Below are 25,008 nucleotides of genomic sequence, written 5' to 3' on the forward strand. Positions count from 1 at the left end.
GGATGGCATATGGCTTGCAGGACACTTGTAGATGGTGTTCTCACGCATCTGCGAACTTCTATGTGGAACAGCTCAGAAGATTTCCTTTATGGTATTTTGGCTTCTTCCAACCCAAGTGGGGCCTACAGTGGTTTTGGCTATGGACACGTGGATTCCACCTCGCCTTAGTTAGAAGGTCATGAGTTCACATTCCACTACAGAGATGCCAAGTACAGAATCTAAGCCCATACACCAAGTGCAGTACTGAGGAAGTGCTGAACAGTCAGAGACGCTAATGAGGCATTGAAAGAAGACCCCACGTGCTCTTGTGGGTGAACTTTTCCACTCGACCTTTGAAGGAAGAGCAGGGCTGACACATTCCTCAACTATCACCACGCAGCGTGGAAAGTCGCGGACTAGATTTTCTGATTTTACAACAATGGCTGTGCTGCATTTGAGATGTCCTGAGGTTGAGAAAGGACCTGTATAAATACAAATCTTTCATCTCTGTTCGTAACTTTCCAGCTTCTAGCTGGAGTGGTCACCTGAAATTAAACATGGTGGTTTTCTCTCCTGGCTTCTCACCTTCTCGGAGATGATGCAAACTTAAAAAGGCAAGTGCCTTTTGTCTGGTCCATTGCCTCGCCTCTAAATGCAAGGTTCACAAAGCAAAGAACTATCCTTTGTTGCTAATGTGCCAACAGGCTGGCTGTAGACTCCTCTCCTGAGAGATTCTAAAGGCTCACATAAAAGGCACTGACATATTTCAGGAAAAAAGGGTTACCCACACCTTCTAAACACAGTTACCAAGAAGCTCAGATTGATTTCGGAGATCGGAGGGCCCTAGAAGTGGGTGCATTTCTCTTTTTTTTTGAATGGGAATGCACAGCTTTCTGAGGTCCGATTACTGCTATAAAACAAATCCCACAAATCAGTCGATGTTCATTTTACTTCAAAGAAACCCTGCCTTTTCATCACTCCCCCCAGTCCTCAACAGAACTTTCAGACCATCCCAAATTCTCACTCTGGCTTCCCACGATGTTGCAGATGTTTAAACGAGGGTCTCACCAGGAAAAAGGTCAGGGGTAGGTCTTCTACACAACCAGGTGAAATTGAGGACTGCAGATGCTGGAGATCAGAGTCAAGATTAGAGTGGTGCTGGAAAAGCTCAGCAGGACAGGCAGCATCCGCGGAGCAGGAAAATCAATGTTTCGGGCAAAAGTCCTTCTACACAACTGTTCAAACCTCCCATTAGTTCCCCTACTGAGGTTCTGAAACTATAACACCGCTCAAATTCTGGGTTCAGAGCTTTTGTATGTTTTCCATAACTCCTTCAATCTTTAAGATTAGATTAGATTAGATTACTTACAGTATGGAAACAGGCCCTTCAGCCCAACAAGTCCACACCGACCCTCCGAAGAGCAACCCATCCAGATCCATTCCCCTATATTTACCCCTTCACCTCACACTATGGGCAATTTAGCATGGCCAATTCACCAAACCTGCACACCTTCTCAATTATCTGTCAAACTCCCCCCCAGCTTTGTGGAGAAAGTAGTATTTTCTATGGTCCAGCCATTTCCTGGTGCAAAGTGAAGCAAGAAAGCTCCTGTTACCTCTTGAAAACTAAGCAGGTACATCCTGCAGGACATGGAGGCATATCCCAGGTCCAGCACAGGCAATGGGTGCCAACTCTTGGCTGAAAAAAAAACGAGAGAGGAGAAGAGCTGCTCACCTACCTCCACGGGGCCAAGCTTAGGAGCATTCGTCCACCCTTTCTGTTAGGGAGACCTGGTTGATGCAGCCAAACCTAGAGAGCAAAGAAGAAACTTTGTTTACAAACCTGGGACTAATATGCCACTCTCCAACTTTGGGCATTGACTCTGGTTGTTTGAGCAGCTCTAGTGACGACACACCCACGCATGACTATGATCAGTGAATGCCAAATGGCTATTCGAGTCTGCAAACCCAATTGTTTTCTTACTGAAGATTCCGGTGGGATGGAGGTGGGAGTAGCGGGGGTGAGGGAAGCAGCAGGCAACGGAACAGTTGTGATTAGCTAAACTGACCTTGGCAGAGACTACATGTGGATGGTCTAGTTTGCTTGGCACCATAACGGAAGATGCTTCACCCAAAAAATGTGTGCACACCTGCCCCTCTAAGAATGTACGAGGAGATTCCTCCCAGTCTCCTGGTCAATATTTAAACCGCCCAACATCACAGAAAAAACCCGACAGTCCATGAACATGCATTATTCTTTGTGGGAATGCTCTGCTTACATGCTGTTTCCCCTTTTATGACAGAAGCCACCCTAATGTCTTAATGGATAACGTGGGATACAAAAAGCGTCACTGAAATTCAAGCCTGTCTTTATAGTTACAGTCGGCCTGTTCAAGGTCGACAGACAGCGAGGGGGCTGTACCTCATTGCACTGAATACACTCTTAGCAGGAAGGGGTTTAGCTCCCCACAGCAACCATCCAACAACACTCAAGAAGCTCAACACCATTCGGACAAAGTAGGCCACTTGATCAGAACTCCATCCACCGCCTTTGACATTCACTCTCTCCATCTCCAAAGCAACATGTACCATATGTAACTCACCAACGCTCGGTCAACAGTACCTTCCAAAACCTGCGACCTCTACCATCTGGAAGGACAAGGGCAGCAGATACAGGTGGCAGCGTGCCCATATAAAACTTCCCTCTGAGCCACACGCCATCCTGAACATTGTACTGCTGTCCCTTCACTGTCACTGCCCAGGAACTGCCTCCTTGACAGCACTGTGGGGGTCCCTACACAACATGAACTGCAGCAGTTCCAGAAGAGGGGGGGCTAGTCACCACTTTCTCAAGGGCAATTAAGGACCGGTCTTGCCAGTAGCGTCCACATCAGTGCAATAATAAAATCGAAAGAGAGAGAGAGTTCACACTCTCCAGATGGGAGAATGAGCTTATCCAGTAAGTCAGGCAGTCCCAAGCCCCAATCCTGATGTGTTCTGATCACAGCCAAAGACAGCAGTCAGGTGCTGCACTAGGGTTCAGCTCCAACAGTAAAGGGCGCACTGTGTGCTGATATCAGGTGAGGGTTCAATTTGGGTCAGTCACTCTGCATCCCATGGGTATGGAGCCTGCCAACGCACCAACTGTCTGGACTGACAGGATGAGCAGCAGCCAGGCAGGGCGAGGTGCCAGCAGAGTGCTGGTGGCTTGTGGAACAGCCAGAACAAGCGAAAAAAGGGGGGGGGGGAAAAAACAACACACAGGCAGACACGCAATTCCGAGAAAGAATAGAATAGCAAGCGGTTGGTTAGATGTTTGTGCAGGTTTCATCTAAAAGAGCTAACAGCTTGACACCAAGTCCGGTAAATAAGCCACAAGAGAAACAGAAAGGTACACCGCACAGAGTCACGTGTCAGCCTGAACTGTTTACACAGAACAGTTACTCAAAATAAGCTGAGTGAGAGAGGAAACAGCAGCGGTTGTATTGCTGAGTGACAAGAGGAGAAGGGAGAGGAATGAGACAGCTTCCTTACCTCTCCCCACTGTATAGCCTGCAAACCCTCTCATCCTCTCTGGCAGAATCCCCCTGCTGTACTTGCCATTTCAGTAGGGAAATGCACTCGCACAACAAATTCCACTCCCACTCCCGCCAAAAACTGAATCTGCGGTTAAGAGATAACTCCGCTCACCAAGGAGATGGTACGGTGGCTCAGTGGTTAGCACTGTTGCCTCAGTGCCAGGATTCCATCCCACCTTGACAATCGTGTGTGTGGAGTGTACACATTCTCCCCATGTCTGCGTGGGTATCCTCCAGGTGCTTTGGTTCCATCCCACAGTCCAAAGATGTGCAGGTTAGGGTGGTTTGGCCTCGTTAGATTGCCCATAGCGTCCAGGGATGCGCAGGCAAGGTGGATTAGCCATTTGAAATATCCCAGGTTATTGGGATAGGGTAGGGGTGTGGGTCTGGGTGGGATGCTCTTCAGAGGTTCGGTGTGGACTCAGTGGTTGAATGGCCTGCTTCCACTCTGCCGGGAATCTATGCCTCACACAGTCGAATAGGCAGTTCCTACTTACAGTTACACGTGGTCAGGTGGTGGTGCTGAGGACCAGCGCCTTGGTCAATAATTGTCCACCTTAAAACTGTTTGCAATTGGCTTCAACCATACCCATACAAGGAAGCTGGGAAATGTAGGCAGTGGTGTAAAATGTGGATAAAAACTTTGAATTAAAAATCCTGAATGGTGTGGGAACCTGAAACTTTTCTCTGCGACCAAAATGTCAAATTCACAAATAACCATCAGACAGCACCTAAAATTGAAGGAGTTCCTGACTGATAAGTGGTTCTCCTCAGATACTGTAACCTTACATTTGTGACAACCTTCATCTTAGCATCAGGCTTCCTTTCCGACTCGTGCTGCCCTTTGGGGTACAAAGGCAAACAGCACAGCGCAGGACAGAGGGAGTGCTGCACTGGCTTCCAAATGGGCCATTAAACGAAGGTCCTTCTCAAATGCAATGTGAAAAATGCTCACGCCACTATCTCAGAGAGGAGTAGTGGAGTCATCCCCAGTGCCCTGGTCAATAATTATCCACAATCGACATCGTGAAACCAAAACGTTATCGTTGTGTTGCTGCTTGAGAGAGTTTGCTGTGTGCCCGGTGGCTGCCGCGTTTTGTGCATTACAACAGTGCCCACATTTTTAAAAAGAAAGGTACTATAAAATCACCCAGGATCGTAAAAAGTGCTATGTAAATGCAAATCTTTCTTTCTCAGATTGCTCATTTCTGTCTTCAACACAACCATTTCCTGTTTGCAACACCTACTGTCTCCCACAAGGTAAACCCCACCGCCTACAGACAAAGGGCAAACCCGACAGCACTCTCTTCCATGGCAGGTTTCACTTTACGCCAATCACCCCTGCCCTTGGAAGGGGTCCGCTGGCTTTACAGTGGCAAAGGCTCCATTCAAAATGCACTGGGGAGAAATGTTGAGGGTCTCTGGCTGGAAACTGCTAAAATCCACCCTGGCCACACTCTCAGGGTAAACCATAGTGCAAAATGCTTGGTCCCACATCCTGCCCGTCACCAGGGCACTCATTTGCACCTCCAGAAAATTGTCCACCTCCACCTTTAGTTCAGTATCTCTTCTGCTGAAACCCTTGCGCTCTAGATAGTAAAGTCCAATAGAGACAAGGGGTGACATGTGACAAGATGATGACCCACACACCAGCACTGCGTCTTCAACACCAACGGGCACAAACTCCCACCCCAACTCCCCGAAACAACAGACTCCTCATCACTGCAGTATTTGCAGTCCCTTTGGGTACAAACCCTGACTCATGTCAGCCAGATGAGTGTATTTAATGTGTAGACATGCATTACAGGTAAATCACATTTGTATATGACTAAACAGTCACCACTTCACATCCAAAAATATCACACACTCAAACAGAAACACATTGGCATCTGATTCCTAACCAGCCAGATAGAAAATTGGGAACTTTTCTGGCTACCTGCCCCTCACTTGTCTAAACGTACAGCCGACATACCTGGGCCCATGATGAAAACCTGTTCACCAAACACCTTGTCTCCCACCTCCCTCCCTACTCTCTCTCCCCCTCCTCCCCACACCCCCCCCCCCCCCCCCCCCCCCCAAATCTAAAAGAGGCTCGCTCACTCAGTGTGTGTTCAATTTGCTGAGGACCTGACCTTGGAACTGGTAAAATTGTCAATGGGACCCAGTCTTGCCTACACAGAGGAAACTGCAGCTCATTTACCATTCAGAGTCAGACAAGGCAGTAGGGAGGAGGGAGGCAGGTGATCGAGAAGTGGAGCCGGCTTTGTATCTACAGAAGGTGTTACGAAGAGGCAGCCTAGCAGGAAGTGTGATAGCAGTGGTGGTCTGGTGTCTTCCTTAGTTTCACACCTCCCAGTCCTACTGCCTGGATGCAAAGAATTGCCTCTATCCTAACCAAAACTCTTGCTGTTTCATTGTAAACAGTATTAAACCAAGGTAGTATATCTGCACAGAATCACAGATGTATTACAGTCTTGTCTGCAGCTGCTCTCCAAATGAGCATAGTGACTTCGCTCCAATCCCCTGCCTTCTCCCTGTAACTCTTGCACATTGGGTGATTATTTCAATAGAAACTCCTGAATGCCTCAACTGAATCTGCCTCCACCATGCTTCCAGGCAATGCACAACAATCCCAACCGCTCGTTGCTTCAGTCGGCAGAATAAGATACTGTTTGGGCATCCAAATCCAAATTGTCAGGCCTGCATCCGGAATAATGCCTGCCCTATAGTCCACATGCAACCTGACTGACTCCTTGCAAACTTTTGGACCCAGCAGAGCATGAGAAAGGCACAAAAAGTGAGGGTTTTCAAGAGAGCAGATATGAACAGCTGATCTAACAGTAGATTGACACGCTAGCACTATACATTCTTGCCTTGGAGACACAGGCATGCAGGTTCCCATCTTAGCGGGTTTTGAGAAGATTTGTAGCCCAGGTTGAGGTTTTGGATGTCGGTTTGCTCACTGAACTGGAAGGTTCATTTCCAGATGTTTCATCACCCTACGAGGTAACACTTTCAGTGGGCCTTAGGTGAAGCACTGCTGAAAATTTATTGTGTGTGTGTGTGTGTGTGTGTGTGTGTGTATGATAAATAGAAAGCAGGAATTTTCAGCATTGCTTCACCTGAGGTCCACTGAAGAGGTTACCTCGTAGGGTGATGAAACGTCTGGAAATGAACCTTCCAGCTCAGCGAGCAAACCTACATCCAGGTTCCAATCCCGGTGCACAGAGCTGAACACAAAGATCTTGCTCAGTCCTGCAGCACTGTCAATCACATCCCATTTGGAGGAAGACATTAAACCAAGGGCCAGCAACCCATCTCAACTGGAAGGAATGCCATGACACCACTTGGAGGGGTGCTGGGGAACGCCTCCTTATGTCATACTTAAAAAGCAGCCCTCCAACATCAATAAAACCTGTATTTGGTCCCGCTTCTTGGTGGTTTGCTGTGCACACAATTGTCAGCAGTAATGACATCATAATGCGAATGTGGAAGGTCCTTTATAAGTACATTTTTACTTTTTTCCCTTTACCATCTTCCAAATTTCATGTCTAAATCCCAAGTGGACAAAAACAGGACGGTACAGTGACTCAGTAGTTAGCACGGCTGCCTCACTGTTCAATTCGGACCTCGAGCAACTGTCTCAGATCTGAGAATCCCTACAGCATGCAAGCAGGCCATTTAGTTCATGTAGTCCACACTGATTCTCTGAAAAGCATCCTGCCCAGACTCATCCGCCATGCCATCCCAGTAACCCTGCATTTCCCTAGGCTAATGCACCTAGTCTGCACATCCCTAGAAACTATGGGGCAATTTCCCATGGCCAATCCACCCTAACCTGCGCATCTTTGCACTGTGGGAGGAAACCGGAGCACCCGGAGGAAATTCCATGCAGACATGGCGAGAACGTGCAAATTCCACACAGACAGACAGAGTCGCCTAAGGCTGGAATTGAACCCACAACCGTGGCATCGTGAGGCAGCAGCACTAACCACTGAGTCACCATGCCATGTGAGGTTTGCACATTCTCCCCATGTCTGCGTGGGTCTCCTCTCACAATCCAATGATGTGCAGGTTAGGTGGATTGGCCATGCTAAATTGCCCCCTAATGTCCAGGCTAGATGTGATATGGAGGGTTTACAGGAATAGGGTAGGGAGGTGGGTCTAAATAGGATACTCTTTGGAGGGTCAGTGTGGATTCATTAGGCCAAATACCCTCTTTCCAGTGTAGGGATTCGCTGATTCTAACAAATGAGCATTTTGGCTACTGTAAACAGGAGGAGCTTTTAAAAAAAAAGCATTTTTAAGAACTAGGAAATAGCTCACAGTACCTGCAGGAGTAACGTGATGACCCTGACACCCTGCTAACTCCCACAGCACCAGTTAGGAGAGTTCAGCTCCAACTGGAACAACGGGACTGAGCAGAAACAGCACCACACCAGACAGCCACGGGTTTGGAGTTCATTATGAGAGAGGTGGGCTCTTGCAGGTTGGCCCGAGAGTCGGGTTATGCCCGTCTTACACAGTCCCAGCCAGCACACAACTTCCTCGTCGTGCGTGCAAATTCCGCTTCTACTGGGGACACATCAACAGCTTTGAGGAGTCCACAGTGTTGTGGTGAATAGAGAACGCGACAGGAAAAGGAATTATCTGGAAGAGGAAGCTGTCAAACTACTATTTTTTTCAAAATGTATGTACATTTAATTTACTGCAATGTCAGGTTGACTGAACCCTCCCTAGCCAGCACCTCTACAAAGGTTCTCCTGACAATATTTATAGTTAAACAATGACAGAAAAGATAGGTTTTGTTTCCAAACAGAAGTGTGTTTGATTTGTTTTTCTCTTAGAGATATGTACCAAAGAGACAACAGGCATCAAAGACACACCTAGAATCTCTTGGCACCTCCAGGATAAACACAAGCAGCTTCTGCAGCAGCAGCAGCCTGGAGCAGGGATTCAACTACAAGGGATAAAAGATTTGCCATCATGTCCTAGCCCGTGGCACAGTCACACTCAGCAGAGGACAGTATTGCAAAAGGTGTAGATTTCAGAAGGACTGCAGGAAGGTAGGAACGCAAGCGGAGAACGTGGTTTTAAGAACAAAATCAATGGGCTGCTTGGATTTTACAAACAGTACACAAGCCATTACATTAAGAAACAAGATTCTGCTTTTCACACCTCAAAACATTTTATAGCCAATGAAGTGCTGGCGTTTTAAAGTGGATGAAATGTAGAGAGCATGGTGGCTAATTGCACAGAGCATGCTACAATAGTCAGTCAGGCAACAGAGAGAATTGCAGATGCTGGAGAGCAGAGTCTAGGTAAGAAGCATTCCTGATGAAGGGCTTTTGCCTGAACCGCCGATTTTCCTGCGCATCAGATGCTGCCTGACCTGCTGTGCTTTTCCAGCAGCACTCTAGTCCATGCTAGAACAGTCAGATTTTTGAGATATTGATCGGAGGATGAATATTCATTGGGACACAAGGGAGAACTGCTTTTCTTTGAGGCAGACAGGTAACCTTCTAGAGGTTTATAAAATCACGAGGGGCACGGATAGCATAAACAGACAAGGTCTTTTCCCCAGCGTAGGGAAGTCCAAAACTAGAGGGCACAGTTTTAAGGTGAGAGGGGTAGATTTAAAAAGGGAGCAATGGGGCAACCTTTTCACACAGAGGATGGTGCATGTATGGAATGAACTGCCAGAGGAAATGGTGGAGGCTGATACAACTACAACATTTAAAAGGTATCTGGAAGGATACATGAATATGAAGGGTTGCGAGGGATGAGGGCCAAATGCTGGCAAAGGGACTTGATTAATCCAGGATATCAGGTCAGCATGAACGAGTTGGACTGAAGGACCTGGTTCCGTGCTGTACGTCTCGAATGCCATACAATCCTTTAGAACAATGCACGCAGGCCAACAAGATTTAACGTTTCATTCAAAAGATGACAGTTCCAACAATGCAGCACTCCCACGGTACTACAGTGAAACATCAGCTTTGACTTTGTGCTCAGGCCCTAGAGTGGGAATCCTGAATTGTTTACTTGATTTCTTAGTGACTATCTGAGATTGATGGACCAGAGTTTCACTCTTTCCCCCGTGTGCAAGATATCTTTGAAAGTGTACTACCAAAACACCACAGAACTGCAAAGATCTCTGGTGGGTAAAATAGGCGAGGGATTCAGTGGCAGAAAAACTGAAGTGGGCTCTCATAAGAGTCTGTGCCTGGCCACTGTCACTCAACTTTACAAACAAAACCTATTTCTAAAAATAAAGGCCACACCAAACTTGCGAAACTGGCTTTAGCAATACTGAGGGGTGCTGTCTCTGGGCTTGGAAGAATCTGAAAAGGTTAATATTTATTCGAAACTCATAAGCACCATCCAATGCGATGAGGTCACGAGGATTTGAAGGGGTGCAGGGAGTCAAGTCACTATCTCCCACAAGATTCTAAGCAAGTCTTTGTAGCTATGTAGGCCTTGGTCTTGTAACCTGGATATAGTTGCAGAGATGCAGTAAACACATCCTGTTTACGCGACAAGACTTTTCTTGTCAGCTAAGAAGGTACTTACGCTCACAAATGTAAGTCCCCTAAAGAACCCACACATTGAACAGATATGGTTGGCACCACACAGGAGGACCACAAACGAATGATTCTAGATCAGTGATAAACATTGCAGAATGGGCATAGCACTAGCAAATAAATTTCAACCTTGATAATTCCAACAATGAATTCTTACATTTTGTTTTGAAAAATAAGGCAGCATGTTACTTTGAAGACAAGAATATAAATGCGTTGAGGAACAAGGGAAATAAAAATACACGAAATCAGTCAAATTTATCATGCAAGTCAGAGAAAATGCTGGAAAATCTCAGCAAGTCTGGCAGCATCTGTAAGGAGAGAAAAGAGCTGACATTTCAAGTCGAACTGACCCTTTGCCAAAGCTTTAAAAAAGGGTCAGTTAGACTTGAACCGTCAGCTCTTTTCTCTCCTTACAGATGCTGCCAGACTTGCTGAGATTTTCTAGCATTTTCTCTTTTTTGGTTTCAGATTCCAGCATCCGCAGTAATTTGCTTTTATCATGCAAGTCAGTCTGGTCATAAAATAGCAAACCGAAAACTAGGGTGTGCTTTTAGAGGAATCAAATTGAAAAGTAGACAAGTTACAATGACATCAAGCCTTGAAGTACTGTGTACCATATTATAATTTATAAGCTTACAGTTCCTCTCATCTAGTCACTAATTTGGAAACCCCAGATTGTCATCCAGTACCTATTAATTTATAAATCCCAACTCACTCTAAAACCTAACCGAATCCGCTTGTTATACACCTCCTAGATTCACCGATCCCTCGGACTTTCACCGAAATTTCTCACAAAAGGGAAGAATCCCGATGTTAAACCTGTTGTTAGCATCTGGACGAGATTAAATTAGGGCAGGAAAAGGCTGATATGGACTTTAAACATCGCTGTGTGCCAGTTGGCTTGCTGTTCTCCAACAGGCATGCAATTCTAACACAGCTTCACTGAATCTTTTACCTTAGAATGGGCTGTTTCAGGCTGCATTCAAACCATACTACAGGCCAACTAAGGCAATTGGAGCCCATTTCAGTCACTTAAGTAAACCAGATGCACATTTATTAGCTGTCTCAGAAGCATCTGCAAATTATCTGAGACAGACTGTACAAATCGAAGCTAATCACTGTACTGAACACACAAGAAACTATGACAACTGCTCAAACGTCTGTGCACTTCGACTGGAAAATAAAAGCTAAATCTTCACCTACACGGGATAAAGCAGAGCAAATATTTAAATTTGGGAATGGTCAAACAGCCTCATCCATGTAACAGACACAAACTGCTGACTCACAGGTCAACTTTTAACTGAGTCTAGGTCAAGGCTTCGAGTAAAGAGCAGCTTCCAAGTCTTGGCACTTAGCAAGTCCAATGACACAACTCTACTGCCAATGGGTTAGAACAGAGTTAGTCCATTCAGTCCAGTAAGCATGCCCTTCTATCCAATGCAATCATGGCCAATTGGACATTTTAATGCCTTTTCCCCTACCTAAAGCTCAATCTCTGCCTTAAAAACATACCAAAGATTGAGCTTCCACAGCTCAGAGAAAAGATCACAACCCTCTGCGTAATGTCTCCTCATCTCAAATGTAATTTTTGTTTTTATTCATTCATAGGATGTGGAAAAATCAGTCCTGAAGCCAACCTTTACTGCCTACCCCAAACTGTGCAGTTGGCATATTGCTGTGGGTCTTCATCACATGTAGCTCAGACCAGCTAAGGATAGCAGTTCCCTTCCCTAAAGGGCATTAAATGAACCAGTTGGGATTTTTGTGACAAACGACAACGGTTTTATGGTCACCATTAGTTTCTTAATTCCAGAGTTGATTTTACCAAATTCAAAATTCCAACATTTGCCATCGTGGGGTCTGAATCTGGTTTCTTTTGGTCTCTGGATTAGTACCCTTGGCAATAATATCAGCAGGCCACTGCCTTCCCTAGGTGTCACCCTAATTTTTACATCGCATCTCTGGTTCTAACTTCCCCAACCAGGGGAAAGATCCTGCCAGCATCTACCCTGTCTACCCCTTTAAGTATTTTGCAAGTTTCAGTGAGATCACCTCTTGCCATTTGAAATTCTAGAAAACACACAGTCCCAGTTTACAAATTCTACCTTCACAGAACAATCCCGCCATCCAACTGGCGAAACTGAGATTTGCGTTGAGGTTTTGAATCATTGGGGAGGTCACTCAACCTACCAGGCCCCTGCTAATTCCATGAAGGAAATCTCGGCCTAACCCCATGTCTTAGATCACACTCGGGAGCTTTTACAACAAATCCGGGTCAAATACAGACATCTTTTCTGTTTAAAATGTATCCCATCTTCCTCCCACTATTGGTGATCAGACACAGCCTTTCCCAATAACCTCTTGCATATAAAAAATGTTCTTTCCACTTCTCCTTTGCCATGTCAAGCAATGGCTTCAATTGGACGTTCTATATTCATTGGATTGGTGACTAGAATGCCCCCAAATACCTCATCAAAACCCCGCAGAATTTTGAATTCTGAAGTAGTTAAAGCTCAGAAAAAACAAAGGAAACACATTGATGAATTTCGAGCCAAAATGCCCCAATAACGTTTTTTCTTTCAAAAACGAGGATTTCAAACAAGGGTTTTCAGCATCAAAATCCAAAGCAGCTGAAGTCCCTCAGAATTTGTTGAGGCACTTGCCAAAATGGCATCACTGCTGCTTCACAAAAATCAAATCAACCAACATTCACAACGAGGTCCCCACAGAGCCATGTGACAATGGGAAATGGATTTCAAGGACTTTGGGTGGAGTGATAAATATTGCCCAGGACACGGGGGAAAAATGCACTAAGGGAGTTTTCATATCTACCGAAGATAGAAGGTGGTCAGAGTACAATACCTCACCTGAAGGAGGATAAGCTGTTAACTCCCTCAGTATCTCACCATGGTAGCAGCATGGATTTGCTGCGCAGAGTGGAGCTTGAACCCCACGACCTTGTGACACCAGAGGCGATGGTGCTACTCGGGTAGATGGCACTGAGAATTTCAATAACCCAACTTATAGTACTAGGGGTATAGATTCAAATCCTACCAGGACAGATGGCGAAATTTGAATTCAACAGAAAACTGGGGGAGAAAAGGAAGCTAGCCTAGGCACCCGTGTGATGTAGTGGTAGCACCCCCACTTGTTCCAGAAGTGTGTAATAACAGGCTGATTAGCAAAAGAAAAAAAAAGTTAGCTTTATAGTAAACATGCAACCACTGTTGATTATTGTGAAAAAACCCATCTGATTCACCAAAACCCTTTAAGGAAGGAAATCTGCTGGCCAGTTCTGAGGAAGGGCCGCTTGACCCGAAACACTAACACTGATTTCTCTCTATGGATGCTGTTGGACTTGCTGAGCTTTTCCAGCAATTTCTGGTTTGAATCTGCTGTCCTTACCCAGCCTGGCGACACGTGACTCCAGTTAACTGGGCAATAAGCCATGTCCGATTGCATTGTTTGGGGCCAATCCTGTCCTATTGACAGTGCCACTCAGAAATCTACGTCTGACTGAAAGGAACTTTGCCAGAAAGCGCATTTGGCTTAAGTCGTAAGGGTTTCCTGACACACTCAACATCCTCCATTGGGTTGTGCTGCTCCCTATTTTACACAGGGAGACATCACCACCAATATTTCTTATTTTCCTTCCTTGATGTGCATGAGCATTTAATTTTTTTTTTTTTACATACACACACACGTGCTCAACCTATAAGGGCCCTTCCAGATTACTATGTGGCTGCACAACTTGCAGAGGTCACTCTGGGAGCATTTTTCCATGCAGAGACTATAGCAAAGAAACATAATTAGGGGTTGCTTAGCTCAATTGACTGCATGGTTGGTATGCATTGCAGAGGGATGTGGGTTCAATCCACATGCCAGCTGAGATCACTACCACCGTGGGCGGCACGGAGGCACAGTGGTTAGCACTGCTGCCTCACAGCGCCAGAGACCCAGGTTCAATTCCCGCCTCAGGCGACTGACTGTGTGGAGTTTGCACGTTCTCCCCGTGTGCTCCGGTTTCCTCCCACAATCCAAAGATGTGCAGGTCAGGTGAATTGGCCATGCTAAATTGCCCGTAGTGTTAGGTAAGGGGTAGATGTAGATGTAGGGGTATGGGAGGGTTACGCTTCGGCGGGGCGGTGTGGACTTGTTGGGCCGAAGGGCCTGTTTCCACACTAAGTAATCTAATCTAATGCAAGTAATCTAATCTAAACTACCAAGACTCCATGTTCTCAACCTCGCTCCTCGCCCAAGGCCTGGTGGCCCTCAGGGTAAACTCTAAATGAGAGAGCAGCCTATGATCCTCTAGAACATCCACGAGCAAATGTAACAGGGAACACAGGAGATGTTTCTGTATCCATAGAGTGGTTAAACTTGCTGCCAAGGGAGTGGTTGGTGTGAGGAGCAGAGATGAACTTGATGGGAAGTTGGACAGACACAGTGGAGAAAGGAATTGAAAATTACAGACAAAAATCATAAGCTGCTGGAAAAGCTCAGCAGGTCTGGCAGCAACTGTGAAGAGAAAGTAGAGTTACTGTTTCGGGTCATGTGACCAGTCTTCCGCCCTGCTGAGCTTTTCCAGCAACTTTGGTTTGTGTCTCTGATTTACAACATCTGCCGTTCTTTCCTAATCGAAAGTTACGTTGGTTTGGGTTAGATGAAATCAGGAGAGAGATGGCTGTTGTTGGTCAGGTTCTACACATCCTAAGTCACCTTATGATAGATATCATCAAAGAATACTCTTTTTAAAAAAAAGCAGAATTCACCACAAGCTCAAAAACCATTACAGCAGTGATGTTTCATCATTGTCAGTGGGTTCCAGGGAATCATCAAAAGCAATAGGGTTCGGTCTGTCCTATATAGTTTATCTCGAATTTGGGTGAAGCCAACCTGCTGTGGCATCTCTGCACTTCCCTAACAGCACAGGCTGGGTGTTTGCCATCCCATTGCAACACTTACAGATGATGCCTTCAGGGAAAGTACACAGCCCCACCCAATCTTTCCATCTTCATCAATGGCAGAAGGCCCATATTCATCGGACCGAATTAATCAATGGAAGGTCCTCTGGTGGATCAAGAATATAAAACATAAGTCACAGTCTGGCATGGAACTCTGTCTAGAATTAGCTCATATGGAAGGACAACCTCAGAAGTTAATGGAAGACAAGGTGCCAATGATAAAACAATGCAGGAAGCAGCCAAGAAACAAGGAAAACAATAGAAATAACAGATACGATTCTAAAGCGCATGGAGGAGCAGAGGGATTTGGGTGTACTTGTACAAATTACTGAAGGTAGCCAGACAGGTTGAGAAAACAAGGCATATGGGATCCTGGACGTTATAAACAGTAGTGTGGGCACAGAAGCAAGAAAGCTATCATGCTGAATTGTTACAAAGCACAGATCTGGCTTCTAGTGAATGTAGTGTCTAATTCAGGGCACTGTACTTTAGGAGTGATGTGAAGGCAGAGAATATACAAAAAACATTTATGAAAGCGTTACTAGGATGAGGGACCCCTATGTGAATAGATTGGAGAAGGTTGAAAGCTTTAGGCGATGGATTTAGAGAGAAGATAGGCGAGACCGCTTACATTTGTCAAAAGGGAAAAGAACCAAAGGAAGCCAATTCAAGGCGATTGGCAAAAGAAACAAAGACAACAGAAGGAAAACATTATGTGCAAGTGGTTAGGATCTGGAATGCACTGCCTGAGAGTGCAGTGGAGGCAGGTTCAAACGGGGATTTCAAAAGAGAATCAGACAATTATCCAAGAGAGAGAAAAAAAATTGCAGCACTACGGGGGAAAAAAGGTAGGGGATTTGAACTAATGGCAGTGTTCTTGCATAGAGCCAGCATGAACAGGATAGATTGAATTGGTCTTCCTGTGTAACTTTTCTACGAGACTACGAAATAGCAGGGGGTCACAAAAATGATCTCCCAGGATGTTAGTGTCAATGGAGGGAACCACGGCATTGCAAATGTGGTATCTATAGGAACTGGAGGATGAAATTTTAATCCTCAAGCCTGTTCTGCCACACAGTCAATCATGAACCCATGTGTCCACTTTTACCCCATATATCTTAATACCTTTGGGTGACAGAAAAATATCCGAATTAAATTAATAATTGACCCAGCATCAACTCTGGGCAGCCGTTCGGAGGTTCTGCGCACAGTGGTCAGCATGTTCCAAAGGTTAATGGTACATGTGGACCCATAAATCCAAAACAATAAGAGGACACATCATTTTGTTCTTGGAAAAAAAATTAGAGACAGACCTTCTAGGAGAAAAGTTTTACAAATTCTAGACTTCCCAAGCTGCAGAATAATTTCAGATGCAGACAGTACTAACCTAGGTAATTACAGACCAACATTTTTCTCCTCAACATCTGTGGTCGGAAACATTTTGCAATCTTTAATTAAATATGAAATTGACAAAAATTCAGATGACGGCAAAATGATTTGAAGCAGTTACATCTGATCTCAGGGAGGAAGATGGCACGTGTCAACTCTCAACTGCCCCCTATAGACCATGCCCACCGCTCTGCCCTCATCAATCCTCTTTGTTACTTCTTCAAAAAACTCAATTAAGTTTGCGAGACATGATTTCCCACGCACAAAGCCATGTTGACTATCCCTCGCCTTTCCAAATACGTAAAAACCCCGACCCTCACGATTCCCTCCAACTATTTGCCCATCACCAATGACAGGCTCAACGGTCTATAGTTCCCTGGCTTGTCCTTACCACCCTTCTTAAACAGTGGGTACCACATTTGCCAACCTCCAGTCTTCCAGCACCTCACCTCTGACTATCAATGATACAAATATCATAAATAAAAACACAAATGTGGCTCAGGGATGGACAGGACTGGCTGCTTAATGTTCTTGGAGACACACGCTCTAGGAAGGATAGAAAGGGAGGCGAGAGAGGAGGGGGAGTAGCGTTTTTGATCAGGGATAGCGTTACAGCTGTACTGAGGGAGGATATAATAAAAATGCAAGGGGCCCAGCAACGCTTCCTGAGTTCCCCCTCAGAGTTTGAGGGTACGCCTGATCAGGTCCTGGGGATTTATCCACGTTTATGCATTTCAAGACACTCAGCATCTCCTCCTCTGTAATACAGACATTTTTCAAGATGTCACCATCTATTTCCCTACATTCTATACCTTCCACGCTTTGCACCTTCTCTAATAGGTACATCAACATACTGAATCAGAAAATTTTCTTGTACACACTTAATAAATACCTCTCCATCTAAATCCGCATTTCTTAAGGGCAGCAAGGTGACTCAGTGGTCAGCACTGCTGCCTCAGCACCAGGGTCCCAGGTTCGATTCCAGCCTCGGGTGACTGTCTGTGTGGAGTTTGAACATTCTCCCAGTGTCTGCGTGGGTTTCCTTTGGGTGCTCTGGTTTCCTCCCACAGTCCAAAGATGTGCAGGTCAGGTGAATTGGCCATGCTAAATTACCCATAGTGTTAGGTGCATTAGCCAGAGGGAGGGTGGGTTACTCTGAGGGTCAGTGTGGACTGGTTGGGGTGAAAGGCCTGTTTCCACACTGTAGGGAATCTAATCTAATCATAACTGAAACCTCCTTACAAATTTGTTTCTCTATTTCCTGCTGACTCTAATACAATCTCAATAAAGGTGGTGATCATCCCTTTCCTACTTCTCAGTGCTAGGAATATCCTCCCTCAGTACAGCTGTACCGCTATCCCTGATCAAAAACGTTACTCCCCCTCCTCTCTTGCCTCCCTTTCTATCCTTCCTAGAGCGTGTGTGTCCTGGGACATTAAGCTGCCAGTCCTGTCCATCCCTGAGCCACATCTCTGTAATCGTTATGATATCCCCAGTCCCATGTTCCTAACCATACCCGGAGTTCATCTGCCTTCCCTGTTACTTCTCTTGCATTGAAATGAATGCAGTTTAATTTAATCAGTCCTACCTTGTTCTCTGCTTTGTCCCTGCCTGCCCTGACTGTTTGACTTGTTTTTCTCAACTGTACCAGTCTCAGATTGATCTCTTTCCTCACTATCTCCCTGGGTCCCAACCCCCAGCTTACTAACCTTCCCGAGCAGCCCTAGCAAATCTCCCTGTCAGTATTCAGCCACACAGGTTCATCTGCTCTATTCTCCTATTCCTACCCTCACTACCTCGTAGCACCAAGAGTAATCCAGATATTACTACCCTTGAGGACCACCTTTTTAAATTTCTGCCTAACTTTCTATATTCGCCCTTCAGAATCTCAACCTTTTCCCTTCCTCTGTCATTGGTTCCAATGTGTACAATGACTTCCTGCTGGTCGCTCTCCGTTTTGAGAATACTGTATACCCTCTCTAAAACATCCTTGATGCAGGCACCAAGGAGGTAACACGCTATTCTGATTTTTCGCTGCTGGATGCAGAAATATCTGTCCGTGCCTCTGACTAGAGAGTCCCCTAACATAATCGAGCGCTTAGTATCAGATGTACCCCTCATTACATTACAGCCTGTCTCAATACCAGAAACTCACTACATTCCCGAGAGTCCATTACCCCCTACATTTTCCAAAACAGCATACTTGTTTGAAATGGGGATAGCCACAGAACACTCCTGTACTACCTGCCTCCCTCTCCTACCTTTCCTGGAGTCAACCCTTCCACCTGACTATATCTGCTGCTTTTCTCCCTTCCTATAACTGCCTTCTATCCCACCCCTTGCTTTTGTAAATTCCTCATTGCCTCTAACTGTCGCTCCAACCGACCCATTCGATCTGATTGGTTTCACAACCAACGGCATTTATTGCAGATGTAATCCTCAGTAACTTGTAAACTCTCCTAAACTCCCACATCTGATAGGAAGAGCATATCACTCTACTCAAGGCCATTTTTGCTCCTTCACAATCTCCAGACCCAGAAAATCACACTTTCTTATTGCTCTTAAAAAAAAACACTGCTCCAGGCTAACCTAATACTTATGGCTTATATTTTAATAATTTAAACAAGAGACAGATCTCAATGAAACATTGAATCAAGGAAGAAGCCATTCTACTCAGTTTTGTAGAATAATTGTGCACTTCTGTTTCTGTGCTATGACCTCTCCCAAACAGGTTCCCCCAAGATCAGTTGTGAATTTCACGGTTTGTTAGCTCAAAGTCAACTATAAAAAATTACGGGACTTGAGAATGGGATAGTTGTAGATAGTACAGATACAGTGGGTGACATGGCTAGATTCTCTCTCTCTCTCTCTCTCCTTTTATTCTGACTGCCCTATTAATTTTGCAAGCAAATGAGTCTACATGAAATGACATGAATATTCCTGCTCAGTTTGAAGAACCCTGGTTGGTAATGTCCAAGCACTGCAATAAATGACTGGAGTTGACTTGGTACACCATTTGCATTATCTAACTCTCTTCATTTTGCTGGAGAACTTCTCCTATCAGGAGATGTTGCTATAGCTCGTTGTGTTTTGTTTGCTGTTGTGGGTACAGACTATGCACACAGTTTGCTAATGAAACAAACTTTGTTGACTGTAAAAAAAAAGGCAATTTTCTGAGTGCATTTCTGTAACTCCCACCTCGATAGAGGTGTTTTTCCCTTTTATTGAGTCACAGGATGTAGATACTACTCTAAGTGCCCAGAGGGTAGTTAAGAATAAACCACATTGTGGTGGGCCTGGAGTCAAATGTAGGCCAGACCAGGTAAAGACAGCAGAACTCTTCCTTAAAAGAAATTAGATGGGCTATTCCAATAATAGATAACAGTTTCACAGTCATCATTAGACTCTAAACAGAACTTAGATTAGATTAGATTCCCTCCAGTGTGGAAACAGGCCCTTCAGCCCAACCAGCCCACACTGACCATCCGAACACTAACCCACCCAGACCCATTTCCCTCTGACTAATGCACCTAACACTATGGGCAATTTAGCATGGCCAATTCACCTGACCTGCACATCTTTGGACTGTGGGAGGAAACCAGAGCACCTGGGGGAAACCCATGAAGACACAGGGAGAATGTGCAAACTCCACACAGTCAGTTGCCAGAAACTGGAATCGATCCTGGGACCCTGTAGCTAAGGCAGCAGTGCTAACCACCAAGTCACCATGCCGCTCCAACTTAGAAATAAGTGCGTAACTAAGAAGGACAATTACTTAGTCTTAGCATGAAATTATACACATACTTAATGAAGTGGTCCAGAGAAATCTCTTCACAGCCCCTCTCACGTGGCAACAAATTGGCTTGCCATCCCTTCCCTCTCAGCTCATACAAGCCAATGCCAGCACTGGATAACTGACTAAACTCAGGTTCCATTAAACAGATCAGCATTTGCAAGTAAGACACACAAATTTATTGTCAGCTCTCATCAGCTCGAGATTCTGCCTTCTAAGTCAGACAGCTGTCGGTTCAAGTCCCACGGCAGTCCTTAAGCACATTAATTAGGCTGACTTGACAGCAACAAGGGAGTGCTGCACTCGCTAAGAGGCATCTTCCTTTTGATGAGATGTTGAACAAAGACCTCATCTGCATCTTCAGCGAGCAGAAGCAGCTTCACAGCCTGACTCCAAGGTGAAAGATTCTCCTGCTATCTTACCCAACTATTATCGCTTAACCAACGTAAAATCTGCAGCCACATACATCCCTCTGTCTTGCATGCCCACAACTTTAATTGCATCACCACTGGTGACCACACCTTCAGTCCCTGTACGTTGTTCTCTGTGCATCTTCACCCCACTTTTCTCCTTTATCACGACCAGATCATTAAAGCTTTTGGTCATCTGATCTGGTTCTATGTCAGAGTTTGCGCCACCGTAAAGACCCGGTTTACAGTTTATTGCTTTAAAAAGGTGCTACATGAATGTAAGCTACTGTTGCTGTGCACGTATAACTGATGTCCCCCAGATAATCCTGACAATGTGAAAAACTCAACAGAAATGCAAGTCGCTCTCCCCTTAAATTCACCTGCTGGTCTTCCACCAGTTGTGAAACAAAAATGACAAACATTCCTGTTGGTGTAGCCCTGGGAAATTAAAACTAACAGAGATTCCCCACCGGGTCAGAGTGCAGAACAGATTTTTGGACTCTATGACTACTTTTGTGACTAGAAGTCTGACAAACAGCATTCAGTGCTGTTGCTTTCCAATAATAAAAAGTGCAGAGGAAACACTGTATAAACAGCAGATACCATCTACACTTCACAGCACGCACATGTATATGGTAACTGCTGAGGCTAGTTTCAACCTGCCAAAATCTGATGTAATGTCTACATATATACTAGCACACATCCCCCTGCTACACACACACACACAGCACCCCACCAAGTCACACGCACCCCATATGTAACTCTGTGGAACCCCTTTACAGCACAAAATGATATGAATACTGCCAGCTAAGTAAATAGTTGATACAGCCGCTGGCATTCAGTACAGACTTTGGATCAACTTGGACATACAGGAGAGTATTACAGTCCTTCACTGTGATTGGTCTGAAGCAGACATTCACTTTGCTACATGCACATATTGAGTGCAACATGCATTTACAGATACAGTTACAAGGGGAAGCTGCAGTGAAGTGGTAATGTTACTGGACTAGTAATCCAGTACTCCCAGACAAATATTTTAAGAAAATGGGTTTATCCTTCCATGGCAGATGGTGAAATTTGCATTCTTTTAAAACTTGCAATTAAAAACAAAGTTAATGGAAACTATGAAATTACTACTGATTATTGTAAAAACTCAGTAATAGAGTCATACAGCATGGAAACAGGCCCTTTGGTCTAACTCATCCATGCCGACCAGGTTTCCTAAACTGAACTAGTCCCATTACCTACCTTTTTTCAATATGTACCAGTCCAAATGTCTTTTAAATGTTGTTACTGATGCCCCTTAGGCAGCAAAATCTACAATCCCTACCTGTGACTCCAGACGCATAGCGATGATCATCATAGAAGCTCTACAGTGTGGAAAAAGGCCATTCAGCCCAACTAGTCCACACCAACTCTCTGAAGAATAACCCACCCAGACCCATTCCCCCTACCCAATATTTACCCCTGACTAATACACCTAACCTACACATCCCTGAACACTACGGGCAATTTAGCATGGCCAATTCAACCTAACCTGCACAACATTGGACTGCGGGAGGAAACTGGAGCACCAGTGGAAACCCACTCAGACACAGGGGGAGAATGTAGACTGTCGCCAAAGGCTGGAATTGAACCCGGGTCCCTGGCACTGTGAGGCAGCAGTGCTAACCACTGAGCCATTGTGCCATCCCATGTGGTTGACTCTTGATTACCATCTGAACAATTAATGCTGGGCTAACAATGTCACCTACATCCAGCAAACAAATTAAAAAACACAAAACCAGCACCCTCAGGAAGTGAAATCATGCTGAATATCAGGTCAGGCCCATTGGAAGCTCATGGATGGGAGTCAATGGTGCTCAGAGCATGGGAACAGAGCAACGTGGAAGTGACAAAGGGGATACATCCAGCACCTACCGGAAGGCGCTGGATACGTTGAATAAAATCTTAAAGTAGTACGCAAGGCACATTCCAAAAACCTCCAGTTTCTAGACAACTCCAATTTTGAGAAATTGTACCTGCAAAAATTACGAAATGGTCTCATTGATGAGAATTCCTGATATAACTCAGAGGCCTAATGGAATATTAGTCTAGGAGGTGCTTCTGCCTCTTTCGGCTGTGTTGGTAACTGTTCTCCACGCTGGAGCTGTTTGCTTCAAATCAGTCTCCTACGTCTGTTTACATGCTGCCGTAAATGACACTTATTTAAAACGTTCATAGTCTCTGTCCTCCATAACAAAACATGACAAAGCAAAGCAATCAACATTCCAAACAATTCTTCCAATACTAAACTCCGATCTCATTGTTATCAATTTACCAGGAGAAACAATTTTTCACCAATTACCATGCTTCCCTCCCCCCCCCTCCCCCCATTAAGTCTTGATTAATAATTTTAATTGAGACACAAGGGTATAAACAATACGAAACCTTGGATGCAATTAAAGATCAACCATGATCTGATCAAATTGCAGAAGACAGCCAAGAGGGTGAATGGCCTCTGGTTCCTGTGATTAGACGATTATAAAATCATTATAATTTAGAGATGCCAGTGTTGGACTGGGGTGTACAAAGTTAAAAATCACACAACACCAGATTATAGTCCAATAGGTTTAATTGGAAGCAGACTAGCTTTCGGTTGTGGACCACCTGGTGAAGGAGCAGCACTCCGAAAGCTAGTGTGCTTCCAATTAAACCTATTGGACTATAACCTGGTGTTGTGATTTTTAAAGTTATTATAGGCAAGGAAGCTGGCTCAGTACATCGGAGATATCCTCGTGACCTCACATATCCACCATTGCTGCATCCCAGATCCTTAGGTTCACTTCTTTCCCACTTCCACTCCATTGAGGAAATCTCCAATTCCTCAAAAGGTTTCCTTTGTATTCACCTGTTTTTGGTCCCTTTTCTTCACCCTTCTCCTTCCTATTTTGAGATGCCCAGACCTGCGTGCAATACCTCAAATGTGGTCTAACCAACGTCTTGCACTAATTCAGCTTTGCTTCCGTGGTTTCATTCCTAATGCTATGAGGAGGGGTACAGCCCAGAAACTTACTTTATGAGCACTATCAGAATTAAAGATTACAGTCACAGCCCCAGATCTCACTGTTCCACCATTCGGAAGAACTTTACTATTAAGGGTATACTTCCCTTCAGTGCTCTTATTTGCAAGATTAACTTCTGCATAAAAACAGCATCTGTCACTGCTCTGAATGTTCATAGTTGCACTCCACTTCTCTTTTCATCAGACTAGTTTTTTTTTACAACCTCAATGAGAGGGGTTTGCGAAAACCAAACCAATTGCAATTCTGGCCAAAGTGTCCCCGAGTGAGGTAGAACACAAGTTAAGTGCAGTTCAACTAAAGCTCCCTCTACTCTTAAACTGAAAGTAAAGTTCCTACCACACTGTCCCTAAACACACACAGCTTGGGATTAGGTACAAAGTAAAACCCCCACTTCCCTGTCCTTATCAAATACCCCCAGAATAGGGACAGCCCACAGTAATGCCCCTCTACTCTTAAAAGTAAAGTTCTCTCTCCCCTTTTGAACTGAATGTAAAGCACTCTGCATACTGTCCCCATTAAACACTCTCTGGTCAAGTACAGCTTGGGGTCAGATATCGAGTGAAGCTCCCTCTACTCTTAAAACAGAGAGTAAAAGGCCCTCCGTGCTGGCCCATCAAACACTCCCAGGACAGGGTCAGCACGGGGTTAAATACAGAGTAAATCTGTCTTGACACTTAACATCAAACATTTGCAGAACTGGTGCTGCACAAGGTTGGAGACAGATAAAGCTGTCTAGACACTGTCCCCAAGAACAGGTACTGCATGGGATTAAATACAGGGTAAAGCTTTCTCTACTCTGTTACACTGAAACAAAGCTCTACATTGTCAGCACAAGTTAGATACAAAGCTTCATTGACATGGTCCCCATTAAACACTCCCTGGATAGGTACAACACGGAGGTTAGATACAGACTAAAGCTTCCTCTACACTGTGTAAACAATGCTGTCGAACCCCAAGACCCACAATTCTCACACCTGGACCTGGGGCCTTTCCCTCAGCAAGCTTGCTAGTTGAGTGCCACTATGTTATTGAGTTCTGAGCTGACCCTGCGTACGTTTGTCTTCTCAGTGAGGTATTGGTTGGAAGATGTGCACATGTGTCCTGAAGCTCAAAACAGCAAGGATTCTATAGCCCTATCATAACAAAGACAGAAATTTACAGGATCATACAGGGAGATTCCAGCTGAGCTGGAACCAAACCCTGATCAACGCTGATCCACAGGATCACCCGGCACTCTTGTGTCAGG

At 45.0% G+C, this 25,008-nt stretch overlaps 1 protein-coding gene across 6 annotated transcripts in view; it reads right to left on the bottom strand.

The window, feature by feature from the left end:
* LOC140454515 (RAC-beta serine/threonine-protein kinase) overlaps positions 1 to 25,008 on the bottom strand; it is a 98,086-nt gene that overhangs the window by 62,718 nt on the left and 10,360 nt on the right. For 3 of the 6 annotated variants that reach the window (XM_072549318.1, XM_072549316.1, XM_072549320.1), the window contains exon 2: positions 1,719 to 1,789. The exons of 1 other annotated variant lie outside the window; for it this stretch is intronic. The gene's annotated coding sequence lies outside the window, so the exon portion shown is untranslated. Of the gene's footprint in view, positions 1 to 1,714; positions 1,790 to 25,008 lie in introns of all 6 variants that reach the window. 2 more of the 6 variants (XM_072549319.1, XM_072549317.1) reach the window with 1 other exon arrangement.

This window comes from Chiloscyllium punctatum, chromosome 29 (assembly GCF_047496795.1).
Source record: "Chiloscyllium punctatum isolate Juve2018m chromosome 29, sChiPun1.3, whole genome shotgun sequence".
In the NCBI taxonomy this organism is placed as follows: domain Eukaryota; kingdom Metazoa; phylum Chordata; class Chondrichthyes; order Orectolobiformes; family Hemiscylliidae; genus Chiloscyllium; species Chiloscyllium punctatum.